The following is an 11,579-nucleotide window of genomic DNA, read 5'->3' on the forward strand; positions in this document are numbered from 1 at the left end:
GGAGTGCGCTGCCGGGGGGGCGGGGCGGGAGGGCGGGGCGGGGGGGGGGGACGGGGGGACGGGACCGGGGGCGGGAACGCGGGACGGGGCGTGGGGAGGGGGCGGAGGGGGGGGGGGATGGGGATGGGGATGGGGATGGGGATGGGGATGGGATGGGATGGGATGGGATGGGATGGGATGGGATGGGATGGGATGCAGGTGGGGATGGGATGGGGATGGGGTGGTTGGTGTGCTGCGGGGGGGGGTGGGGGCATGTTGGGGTGCGGGAGTGTATGTTCATGTGTGTCACTTGTGTTTTTGTGCCTGTTGGGGGGCGTTCATGTGTGTTGGGGTGCATGCAAGTCCGTTGAGGTGTGTACAGTCATGTTGGGGGGGGGTGTTTGTGTGTACATGCATGTTGGGGTGTGTGCATGCATGTCAGGGGGTGTACATGCATGTCGGGGTGCATACATGTGTGTTGGGGTGTGTGTTTGTGTGCGTGTTGGGGTGCATACATGCAATTTGGGGTGCATACATGTTTGTCAGGGGGTGTGTATGTGCATGTTGGGGTGCATACATGTGTGTCGGTGTGTGTGCGTGCATGTTGGGGTGCGTGTTTGTGTGTGTGGGCATGTTGGGGGGTGTACATGCATGTTGGGGTGCATACATGTGTGTTGGCATGTGCATTTGATGTATGTGCATGTTGGGGTGCATGTATGTGTGTGTGGCCATATTGGGGTGTGTACATGCATGTTTGTGTGTGTGATTGCATGTGCGTGTCGGGGTGTGTACATGCGTGTTGGGGCTGTGTATCCCCCTGTTGTTTTGCACGCTGGGGTGTTTGCATGTGTGTGCCTGTGTGCACGCATGTTGGGGGGGGGGTGTGTGTGCGTGTGTGTTGGGGATGTTTCTGTGTGCCCGTTTGCATGCCTGTGTGCGTGTGTTGGCATGCTGGTGTGTGCCGGCATGTTGGGGGTGTGTGTGTGCGTGTGTGTGAGTGTGGCGGGGCGGGTTTGTGCTTCTGTGCATGTGTGTGTGTGTGCATGCATCTGTGCACGAGTGTGTGTGTGCGCGCGTGTGCATAGTTGGGCACATGTGTGCTGCGGCTGGCTGGGGGTGTGCACCCACCTGGGACCCCTCATCACCCACTCGGGATTGTGCAGCACCCACCTGTGACCCCACACCACCCACTTGGGACCCCACAGCACCCACTCAGGACCCCACACCACCCACTCAGGACCCCGCAGCCCCAGACCCCGGCTATCAGGCCCTCCAACACCTTTGGCCGTGGGCTGAGCCCTCAACAGGGGCTGAAGCTTCACCTTCCCTGCGGGGGGGTGTGTGTGTTGGTTTGGTTGTTTTGGGGTTTCTTTCCTTTTTTTTTTAAATTTTTTAATTTTTATTTTTATTTTACTTTTTTTTCCCCTCTAAAATAGAATTTCTAGCCCTGAGGGTTTCGGAGAAAACACAACAAATGGGAACCAGTGCCGGGCTGAGTCAGCGGGTGCCGTCACCCGCTCTCGGTTTTGCCAAGGGGGTGGGAGAGCGCTGCTGCTCCCCTCCCCCCCCCCCCCGACCCCCCCGACCACCGCCTGCGACAGCAGAAAGGCCGTTTTTTGGGCCTCTCGTGGGGATTTACCCCCCCCATCCCCCCCGACCACCCCCGGCCATGGGACAAATTGAGGTCCCGTGCCCTGTCCCAGTGGCTGTGGTGTCCCTCGTGTGGCTCTCGGAGGTAGGGGGACACACACTGGGGTCCCCGCTGGTGGGGCTCCAGCCTCCCTCCTCTTCCTCAGGGCTGCTCCCGCGGGGAAGGGGCGGGGGGTTCACCCAGGGACCCCCTTGGATGAAGTCAGGGATCCCCCCCAAATCCCCCACCCCCAGTGACTCGGAGGGGGGGCACTCGGGAGCTTCGTGGTGGCCACACCACATTCTGGAGCAGCCGAGATGGATGATTGCAATATAAAGAGCTGCAAATAAAGGAGATGTTATTAAAATTAATAATAAGTGGCTCTTCTGGGGGGGGGGGGGGGGAGGGCGGTTGGTGGGTGACGCAGGTTGTGTCCGGGGGGGGCGCACGGAGGTGTCGATGGGGGGAGCGTGTGGCTGTGTTGTCCCCGCGTATCGCCGCACCCGCGGGCACATTTTGCCCCAAATCTGGCCAAAACTCTTCCCTTGGCGCTGGAGGGTCTCCCATGGCGGGGGGACACGAGGGGCCCCCCACGGAGCTGTAACCCCCCCCCCCCCCCCCCCCCCCCTTAAAAAAAGGGCGGCTGGAGGAATGTGAGTGGGAGAGGAGATGGTGATAGGAGTGAGTGGAGAGAAACGTGGGGGAGTTTGTGGAAAAAAGGGGAGAAGCGGCGGTCAGGAATTCACTGACGGCAGGAGAGGAGAAAGCCACCGTGGCGGCGGTGACAACGCCGGGGGGGGGGACGACACGACAACCGGGGGGGGGGGGGGGGGGCAAGGACTGGGCTTGGGGTGGGGGGAGAGCACCAGAGGCAGCATGGGACCCCCAAAACCTTGGGGGATTGTTGCGGGGGGGGGGCAGCGGGGATTGGCGTTGGGCCCATCAACCCTGGCGTTGGGGCGGCTTGAGCTGGCGGCCAGCGCTGGCCACATGGGGACATCCTTGGTGGCACCATCCCCAGGCTGGAGGAGGTGGGATGTGCAGCCGGAGGGAGGAAAAAAAAAAGTGGGGTACCAGTATCCCACCCCCACCCCCCAGCCCTGCTCCCAGCACTGCGTGGAACCGGCACGGGCGATTTGTTTTCTTCCACTTGCCGAGCGCCAGTGGCGGCGGTGCAGGATGTCCCCACGGTGCGCAGCGGCCCGTGAAAGCCCATCTGCACCAATAATAATAACAACCATAATGATATTTATCCAGCGGTTAATGTCTCCGAGCGGCTTCCAGAACCCATTCAGAAGTGGCCGTTTGCCTTTCCTCATTACCAACCACGCGCTGGAGTGGAATGGCTAACGAAGCCACTCCTTAGCTGCCCCCCCCCCCTCCCCTCCATCCCAATCCCATCCGCGTCGGGTCAGACCTTCAGGGGGGGATGGGGGGGGGATGTGATTGGGGAGGGGGTGTTGCAACGTCCGCTGCTGCGGCTCCGGGTGGGATGGAAGGGACGGGATTCCGCTTCCCACTGGTTGGGGGCGCAGCAAAATAACATGCGATTTTATATATATTTTTTTTGCCTTAGGAAAAACACCTCGGCGGGGAAAAGCGGGTGAATCCCCCGCTTAAATAAGAAATCTGGACCTCAGCCCTTCAAAACTCTCGTTAGGGCTCTTTATTATTATTATTATTATTTTTATTTATTTATTTATTACAAAAAGCAATTACGAGGCAGTCTCTTCACCCGCCTTCGTGGGCTCCTTGCCGGCGTGACCCCTATTCCGTGGTAATTAACGGGGCCTGTGGCGGGCGCCGCTTGCTCAGCTCCTGCCCACTCGGCGGCAGGTGATTTGTGGGGAAAAAAAAAAAAAAGGCAAAAAAAAAAAAAAAAAGTCTCAGGAAACTTGATTTCCTAAGAAAAGGCGGCTTCTCTCCGGCCTCCTTCTCCCTGCCAATAACTCCTCAGCTCCTTGGCTGCTTTAAACCCCATTTCACAAGTGGGTCGAAGTCACGGGGAGAAAGGAGACGGCGGGGGAGGGAGAGGAGGGGGCTGCTGGGAGGTCGCTCTCTGGGCTCAACCCTATATTAGACATCAGAGCATCCCCAACTGGGTGCTGCGCCAAACCTTCCACAACTTGCTGACGTCGTTTGTTTGTGGTTTTTTTTTTTTTTTTTTCCCTGGAATTCCTTTATTTTTTGGAGCAGAAATGAGTCCCAGGAGGAGGTGGTCGAGGTGGGACTCCAGCCCCGGGAGCAGGTCCTGAGGGAGCGGATGCTCCGGCTTCCCCAGCAGGTTTCGGGGCTGGTGCCGGGTGCCGACGGGGTGCCGGGTGCCAGCTCACAGCTGGTCCTCACGGTGGCATTTCCTAAACGGACACCAAACAGATGGGGACGTGCCAGAGAGCCCCTGCGGGGGCTGGGGCATCCATCACTGCCATGATTTACGCCGTTCTCAGCCCGGCCGGGGCAGACGCCGCTGGACAGTGGGGACAGCGCCATGGGTCCACCCACGGGCAATGGTGCTTCCATCCCCATCACCCCAAACTGCTTAGCCGGCCACCCCTCTGATGGCACTTTGGACTAATCCTGCTTTGGGGGAAAATCCGCTCTCCTTCCCACTGGCCCCAGACGGCGGCCAAGGACTGAGCCTGTTTTGCCGGCGCTAATCCCGGTCCCGTAACCCGCTGCCCGTCCTTCCCTGGCTGCTCTCCGTCACCGCCACGGGGGTTTTCCCCCACGAAGGGACATGTCTCCCCTGGGTGCCACGCACCGCTCCCTTGCCCTCCGTGCCTCAGTTTCCCCATCTCCCAAATCCAGCTGCTCTCCACTGCCGGGCTCAGCCAAAGAGAGGAGATTTGGGTGTTATGGGGCGAAAAGGCAACACAACCTTCCCCAGGTGCTGTCTAACCGGGGATTTGACCGAAATGCCGCCTGCCAGCATCACCACCTCCACCCCGGCTCCGAGCATCTGCCTCCGTCCACCCCACCTGCCACGAGCAGCCATCGCAGCGCTGCTGTCGCCCTTTTAATATTTATTTATTCCCCCCCTCCACCCCCATCACACTAATTTCTGGCGCGTGCTTACATCTTCTAACGAGAGGGTTTTTTTATTTGTCGTGTTTGTTTGTTTGCCTCCCGGGCTCGGCTCTCGGACAGAGGTGCTAATAAAGCAGACATCTGTCACCGGGGATTAGATTGCGTTCTTGTTAACACGCTGTTTCCTTTAAATAAATAATTGTCCCCCAAACCAGCATTCAATTATTAAAGCAAACTCCGGCATAGGCCTGGCATGCCGGTGATGGGCGAGTGGGGCTCCCACAGGGATGTGCCAGGGTGGCCTTTGCGGTGATGCTGGAGCGTCCCCAGGGGAACACATCCCCATCCCATCGCTATCCCATCCCATCCCATCCCATCCCATCCCATCCCATCCCATCCCATCCCATCCCATCCCATCCCCATTCCCATTCCCATCCCCATCCCATCCCCATCCCCATCCCCATCCCCATCCCCTCCATGGGGACAAATCCAGTTCTCCCAGCATGTATAACCCTGCAGCATCCCAGTCTCCCATTAACCCCCCGGCTCTCGCATGGGAATTTTCCTTCACCCCCCCCAAATTCACCATCCTCCAGGAGCAATTTAGTTGCCTCCGTCAGAGGGAGGCACTTCCCCATCCCACCGCCCCACCAGGTCGAGCTGTGCTTAACCTATTTTAATCATCTCCGCTCCCTGGAATAAGAAGCAGAGCAAAGCGATTCCTCGAAAGCAGCCGCGATTCCTGGTGGAGGGGGGAGAGGGATGGCTAAACCGGAGCAGTCCCCCTCCCTGGGCTCCTCACTTGGTGCTTCGCCTCTGCATCGGAGTTGCGGCTGTCCCATGCTGTGGGACCCCGGGATCGCCGGGGGATCCCGGGACTGCCACGGGACCTTGGGATCACCGAGGACCCCGGGATTGCTGCCTGACCATGGAATTGCTGTCTGACCCCAGGATTGCTGCGGGACCCCGGGATTCTTGCCTGACCTTGGGATCGCTGTGGAACCCTGGGATCACTGCCCAACCCTGGGATCGTTGCGGGACCCTGGGATCACTGCTTGACCCCGGGGTCACTGCCGGACCCTGGTATTGCTGTTGGACCCTAGGATCCCTGGAGGACCTAGGTTTGCTGCAGGACCCTGGGATCTCTGCCTGACCCCGGAATTGCTGCTGGACCCCAAGACCCTGCGGGACCCCAGGATTGCTGCAGGACCCTAGGACTCGTGCCCGAACCCGGGATCCCTGCTTGACCTGGGGATCACTGCTTGATCCCGGGATCTCTGCCCGACCCCGGGATCACTGCTAGACCCCAGGATCGCTGCTGGACCTGGGATCTCTGCTTGACCCTGGGATATCTGCTTGACCCCAGGATCTCTGCTTGACCCTGGGGTCACTCTTTGACCCTGGGATCACTGTGGGAACCCAGGATCGATGCCCAACCCTGGGATCACTCCTAGACCCCAGGATCTCTGTCTGACCCCAGGATTGCTGTGGGACCCCGGTATCGCCAAGGGACCCCAGGATTGCTGCGGGACCCTGGGATCGCTGCTGGACGCGGGATCCCTGCTTGACCCTTGGATCACTGCGGGACCCCAGGATCAACGCCCAACCCTGGGATCTCTGCGGGATGCGGGATCCCTGCTTGACCCTGGGATCACTGCCAGATGGTGCCTGGGCTGGAAGGAGGGTGCTGAGCACCCCAAAGTGGGGACAGTCCAGCGCATCAGGCAGCCCAGGATCGGTCCCACCCGGTACCCAGCAGCTGTCGGATGGGGCAGCACCAGGGATACGCTCAGGATGAAACGTCATGGCGGAGCGAAACCCTCGGGTGTCCTGGCAGGGCTCTCCTTCCTAATCGTCCTTATTTGCCCAGGCCTAATTCATAAATCAGCAGGCGCGAGTAATTTCCCCAGGAGAGCGTTTAGACGGGAGAGCGAATGAGTAATTTACTGGGAACATTAAGACGGCACCAGATAACTTATTTATGAGAACTTTTTGACAGATCTGCCACTCAATAATTTATGCCGTGCAGCATTTAGTCAGGGTCACCAGTAAATAATTCACTTATTATAAACTATAGAAGGTTTTATGAGATGCTGAATTATTATCTTGCACCGGATTTGGGGCCATAAATACAAAACCGATGATGTCCCGGTCACGGAGGTGTCCCTGGATCGGGTGTGCCGAGACCCGATGCAGCAGCACGCTCAGTGCAGGGGCTGTGCCGGGATGTGTTTTGGTCCTACCAAGTGCTGGGGGGCTGCTGCCCCCCCCCCCCCTCCCCCGGGCTGCAGTGGCCTCTGGAAGGAAGAGGCGTTGCCACTTTCATTGTGCAACAGATGAGGAAATCGGGTTTCACTTCGCAACCTTGAGGGGCTTTTATTACGGCAATCTGGGCTCTCCCCAGCTGGGGAAACTGAGGCAGGAGAGCCACTGCTGCCAGAGCCCCGAACACGGGCTCATCACTGCCACAGGGACGGTCCCTGTGGAACGGCGATGGTGGAGGGGCTCACACCCCACTCTGCCCCACTGTGACCTCATTCCCCGCCTGGGTGGCTTTGTCCCTGGTCACGACATGGACGGCGGCCACCAGCATCAGCAGTGGCCCGAAGACAGCAACCACGAGATACCCCTTCACCGCGCAGTAGCGGTCCTGCACCCCGCATGTCTCTGGCCCCCCATCGCCCCTGGGGGGCTGCCCCCCACCTTTGCCCTCCGTCACAGCATCTCCAGCACAGTGCTTGGTCATTCCCCAGGGTCCCACGGTCGCTTCCCAGTGTCCTCCCATGTCACCGGTCCCATCCACCGTCTCGGGTGAGCCACCTGTGGGCACAGGGCATGTCATGAACCACAGGGCTGGCAGCTATTTTGGGGACAGGAGACCGGCCCCCACCTTGGGGGGGGAGGATCTGGGGACCACCGAGGCTGGGGGCAGCTGGTGCAGCGGGTGAGTGCAGGCACCGAAAGAGGAAGGGGAATTTTGCCACCCACCACATGCCCATCCTGGGCTCCTCCTCACGGTTAAGGGGGGGGATGCCGTGGGAATGGGCGGGCTCAGGACCGGGGGAGCTCACGCAGTGACGACCCACCCCCATGGGGACATGCCTGGGGTGGACCGAACCCAAGCCAGGTCCCCGCGACCTTCCTCCCTCCGTCCTTTGGACTCACCGCGAACAAGCAAGAAGTAGGAAAAGGTCTTTGGGTTGATGGGGTCAGACAGGGTGTCCACGACCACCTTGTACCTCCCGCTGTCCTCCAGCTTCAGTGGTCTGATCTCCAGCGACAGGTTGGTGGGGTGGATGAGCAGCCGGCCGTGGAAGTCGGGCAGGTAATCGACAGCAAACAGCTTCTCCCTGGGCTTGGCCTCGGCGATGTGGGTCCCTCGGGACCTCCAGGTGACACGCGCGATGTCCCCAGATGTGGCATACGGGGCCGGGAAGGACAGGGACTGTCCCTTCAGCCCCTTCAGCACCTCCACACCGCAGCAGAGATGCAGACCTGCAAAGCACCGGGTGCTACGAGTTGGTTGTGCGGGGGAACCACAGCGGTGGTGATCATGAGGGTGGTCTCCATCTCCCCCCCCCCCCCCCCAAAAAAAAAGCACCCCGAAGCATCCCTAGGGATGGATGCTGGTGCAGCCAGGATGCTCCAGCCCTGCCCGTGGCAAACTGCCCATCCCAGCCCCACGAGCATCCGTACCCCCAGCTGCAGCTGCCAGCATACAGCAGAGAAACTTGGCCCCGGCTCTGGCCATGTCTCCTCCTCGTGTGGGGCTGGCTGTGGGGCGCTGAGCGGACACTGTGGTCTCCAGCCCGTGGGGCTAAGCCTCACGGGGGCGGAAAAATCCCCGGGGCTGGCGGCAGCGCTGTCAGAGAGGGATTGCAAAAGGCTTACCACCAGGAAGGACACGGGTGCGCATGGGACGAGGGAAGCGGTGACTTGGCGGGTGGGACGGGTTTCACAGAGGAAGCGGTGGCAGCTGGTGTGTGCCAGGATGTGCCAGGGCCAGATTCGGCACCGGGATGAGCAGGAGAGGAAGAGGCATCTCCCACTTTACCGGTATCTTGTGGGGACCATGACTAACCCGGCAGAGGCAATGGGACTGGTGGCAGAAGGGAGACAGAGGTTTCAGACACTCCTCGCGGCGTGTGACTGGCCAGGGGACATGGGCAGAGCTGGGGCTGGGGTCCTTCCCCTGTGCATCCCGGGTTTTATTCCATTGGAGATATCCCACTGGGAGCTGGGACATGGCCCCCAGCCCAGGGGGATTTTAACTGGGGCTGGGGGGAGGCTCAGGTGCTGCGTACAATGCTCTTGGTGACAACCCCCTTTCCCCCAGATGCCATCCCTGCACGACCCATCCACCATCCCCGTCCCACTCAAAAGCGATGGTTTCCATCCAGTTACCGCTTCCCCCGAGGGATTTGGGAGTCAGGGCTCAGCTCCTGCGGGATGGGTGCTGGGGGGGGCATCAGGGACCCCAGCCAAGGCCAGGCCTGAGCCCCCCCCAAGGGACAAACCCAGCCCGGCTGCCACCGACCGCGGTCGCATGCTGCCACCTCTCGGGCAGAGCAGCTCTCCAGCCTGGGAGAGCATTTGGGTTAAAAAACATGTGGATTTTCCTCCCTCCGTGGTTCAGAAGGCGAGCACAAGCGGGATGCTGCGGGGATGGGCTGCCGCCCCCTTAAAACAGAAAAGCATCAAAAAAGCTGCCTGAGAAGGGACACACACACTGTGGGGGTCCCCATGGGGACCCCGAAGGCAGCATCCGTGTGAAAGCCTCGTTGCGGGATGGCTGCCTGCATCCCGCTCCCGTCCTGCAGCATCCCTTGACCCCACGCAGCCGGCCACGTTCCCTGACACCGGAGCAATACTGGAGCTGGGAAAGCAGCCATGTGTCCCCCGAGCCATCGCACTGCCAGGCGCGTGGCTCTGCCTGCACAGAAACATCCCCCCCCCTTTCCTTCCCCAAGCCCTCCATCGCCCTCCTCGCCTGTGCATCTCATGGGCCAAATTTAGCTGGAAGGGGAATGAGAAACCGCGGATGATGCGCTGAATAAAAACACCCTCTGCAATGCGGTGCTTCAAGCATGCAGCATCTTCCCTTCCTCCTCAATGTGGTCCGGGAAACGTGGTAAATGTTTCCCTTTTGTTCCCTTCCTTTTCCCCCCCTCCCCTTTCTCGCGCTCCCTGGGCAAAGCTCCTCCAGCCCAGGGAAGGTCCCCGTGATGTAAATTGTTCCCTACATGTCGAACGGAGCCACAGACAAAAGCTCTAATTAATCGGCTCAGCCCCGGCTCTGGAGTGGAGGTTTTCAACCTTGCAAAATGCTGCTTTTCCCTTTGTAGCCTTAATTAGTTTTTTTTTTTCGCTCCTCTGCCTTTGAGGGGGAGGAAAGGGGCCATGAGAGCCGGCATGTCCCACGTCACTGCTGGGGCACCGCAAGGGGAGGGAAAACAGCCGGAGCTCCTCCAGCCAGCCCTGTCTGGGCTTGTGGGGTCAGGCCATGCCTCAGTTTCCCCCACTGGTGGGGTTGAAGCTGTTGCACCCTGGTCACCGCCGGGAGATGGAGCAGGAACCCATCAGCTTGTGCATCCTTGGGCGCGCACACCCAGACACGCCGGCAGTTTTCGGGCTTGCAGGAAACCCGATCCGGCTGGTGGAGAGGCTGAGCTGATCCCATCCCTCTCAGCTCCCCGTTCTGCAGACTTTTTCCAAGACTTTTGCTGGGAATCTGCCCCTTTCCCACCCCTTTGCCTGGTTCCCAGCAGAACCAGCCAATGGCCCGTGCTCGGAGGGGGGGGGGGCTGTATCGCAGCAGGGACCCTGGGTTCCCAACTCATCCTGTGCATCACCCAGTTCCCAGCCACGGTTTGTTTCTCTGCTGGTGGCAGTGGGGCCGGGGAATGGCTCGGGGCCACCACGGAGGCAATGAGCTTACCATAAGGTGATTAGCGGCGCGGATCGGAGGGCAGAAGCAGACGGTAGGGCGATCGGATTAGGGGCCGCCAGCCCCGGATCCTCTTGCTCTCTTCCAGCGGCACCGGGGCTGCCTGCGACCCACCGGATGATGCCACCAGGAAGGGGATGGTGCGGGCACAGGGGACCCATGGCCTCAGTGTGGCTGTGCCGGGCTCCGGCATCCCTGATATGGCAGGAAAAGCCAAGAGTGGTGCTGGATGGTGGTAAAACCACTCTCAGGCTGAGCTCGTTAATACCTACGAGCGATTTAACGAGGTGGTACCTGTCGGTCGGGGCTAGATAAGGGACTGACAAACCACTGCTGCACCCAGATAACGTGGAGCTCCTTCCATGCAGCACCACATCCTCGGCTTATCTAAACACGGCAGATCTGGAGTGAAGATATTTAGAAGAGGGAATAAACCTCCAGCACGGCGAGCTGCTTCGTTGAGGAAAGGGTTAAGGCAAGGCTGGGGTGATGCTCTGCAGCCCCCCGCATCCCGATCCCCTTGTGAGGGCTCCATTCTGATCCCACTGGGATGGCTCCATCCTGGAGCGAGGGGTCTGGCAGGACTCTGGGCAGGGGACCATGTCCCCTCTTTGCTCAAAATCCAAGGGAGGATCCCCTTTCCCTCCGGGGGTCTGTTCTGGGGCAGGGGGAAGCTTTGCCCTGGGTTGTTGGAGGGGACCTTCATCTTTTGGGGTAAAAAAACAGTACGGCCCATTTGATCACCTCCACAGAAGAGCCCAGAACTTGTTCAAGAACCTGAAATACAGAACACTTGGTGGGGGGTAAAGTAGATTTTTCTTTAATCCATGCTCAGGCGGGTTAACAACTCACCACAGCTAAAATCATCTCGTTTGTGGGGCATTTTGAGGCCTGAAATGATGCAAAAATGGAACGGGAGCTGGTGGCTGCTTTGCAGGCTCCCCCCTTGGGGGGGGTCCTACCCGGTGCCCGAAGAGCTGGGACCGCTGTGGGAAG

This window comes from Vanellus vanellus (assembly GCF_965231255.1).
Source record: "Vanellus vanellus genome assembly, chromosome: 27".
NCBI lineage: Eukaryota > Metazoa > Chordata > Aves > Charadriiformes > Charadriidae > Vanellus > Vanellus vanellus.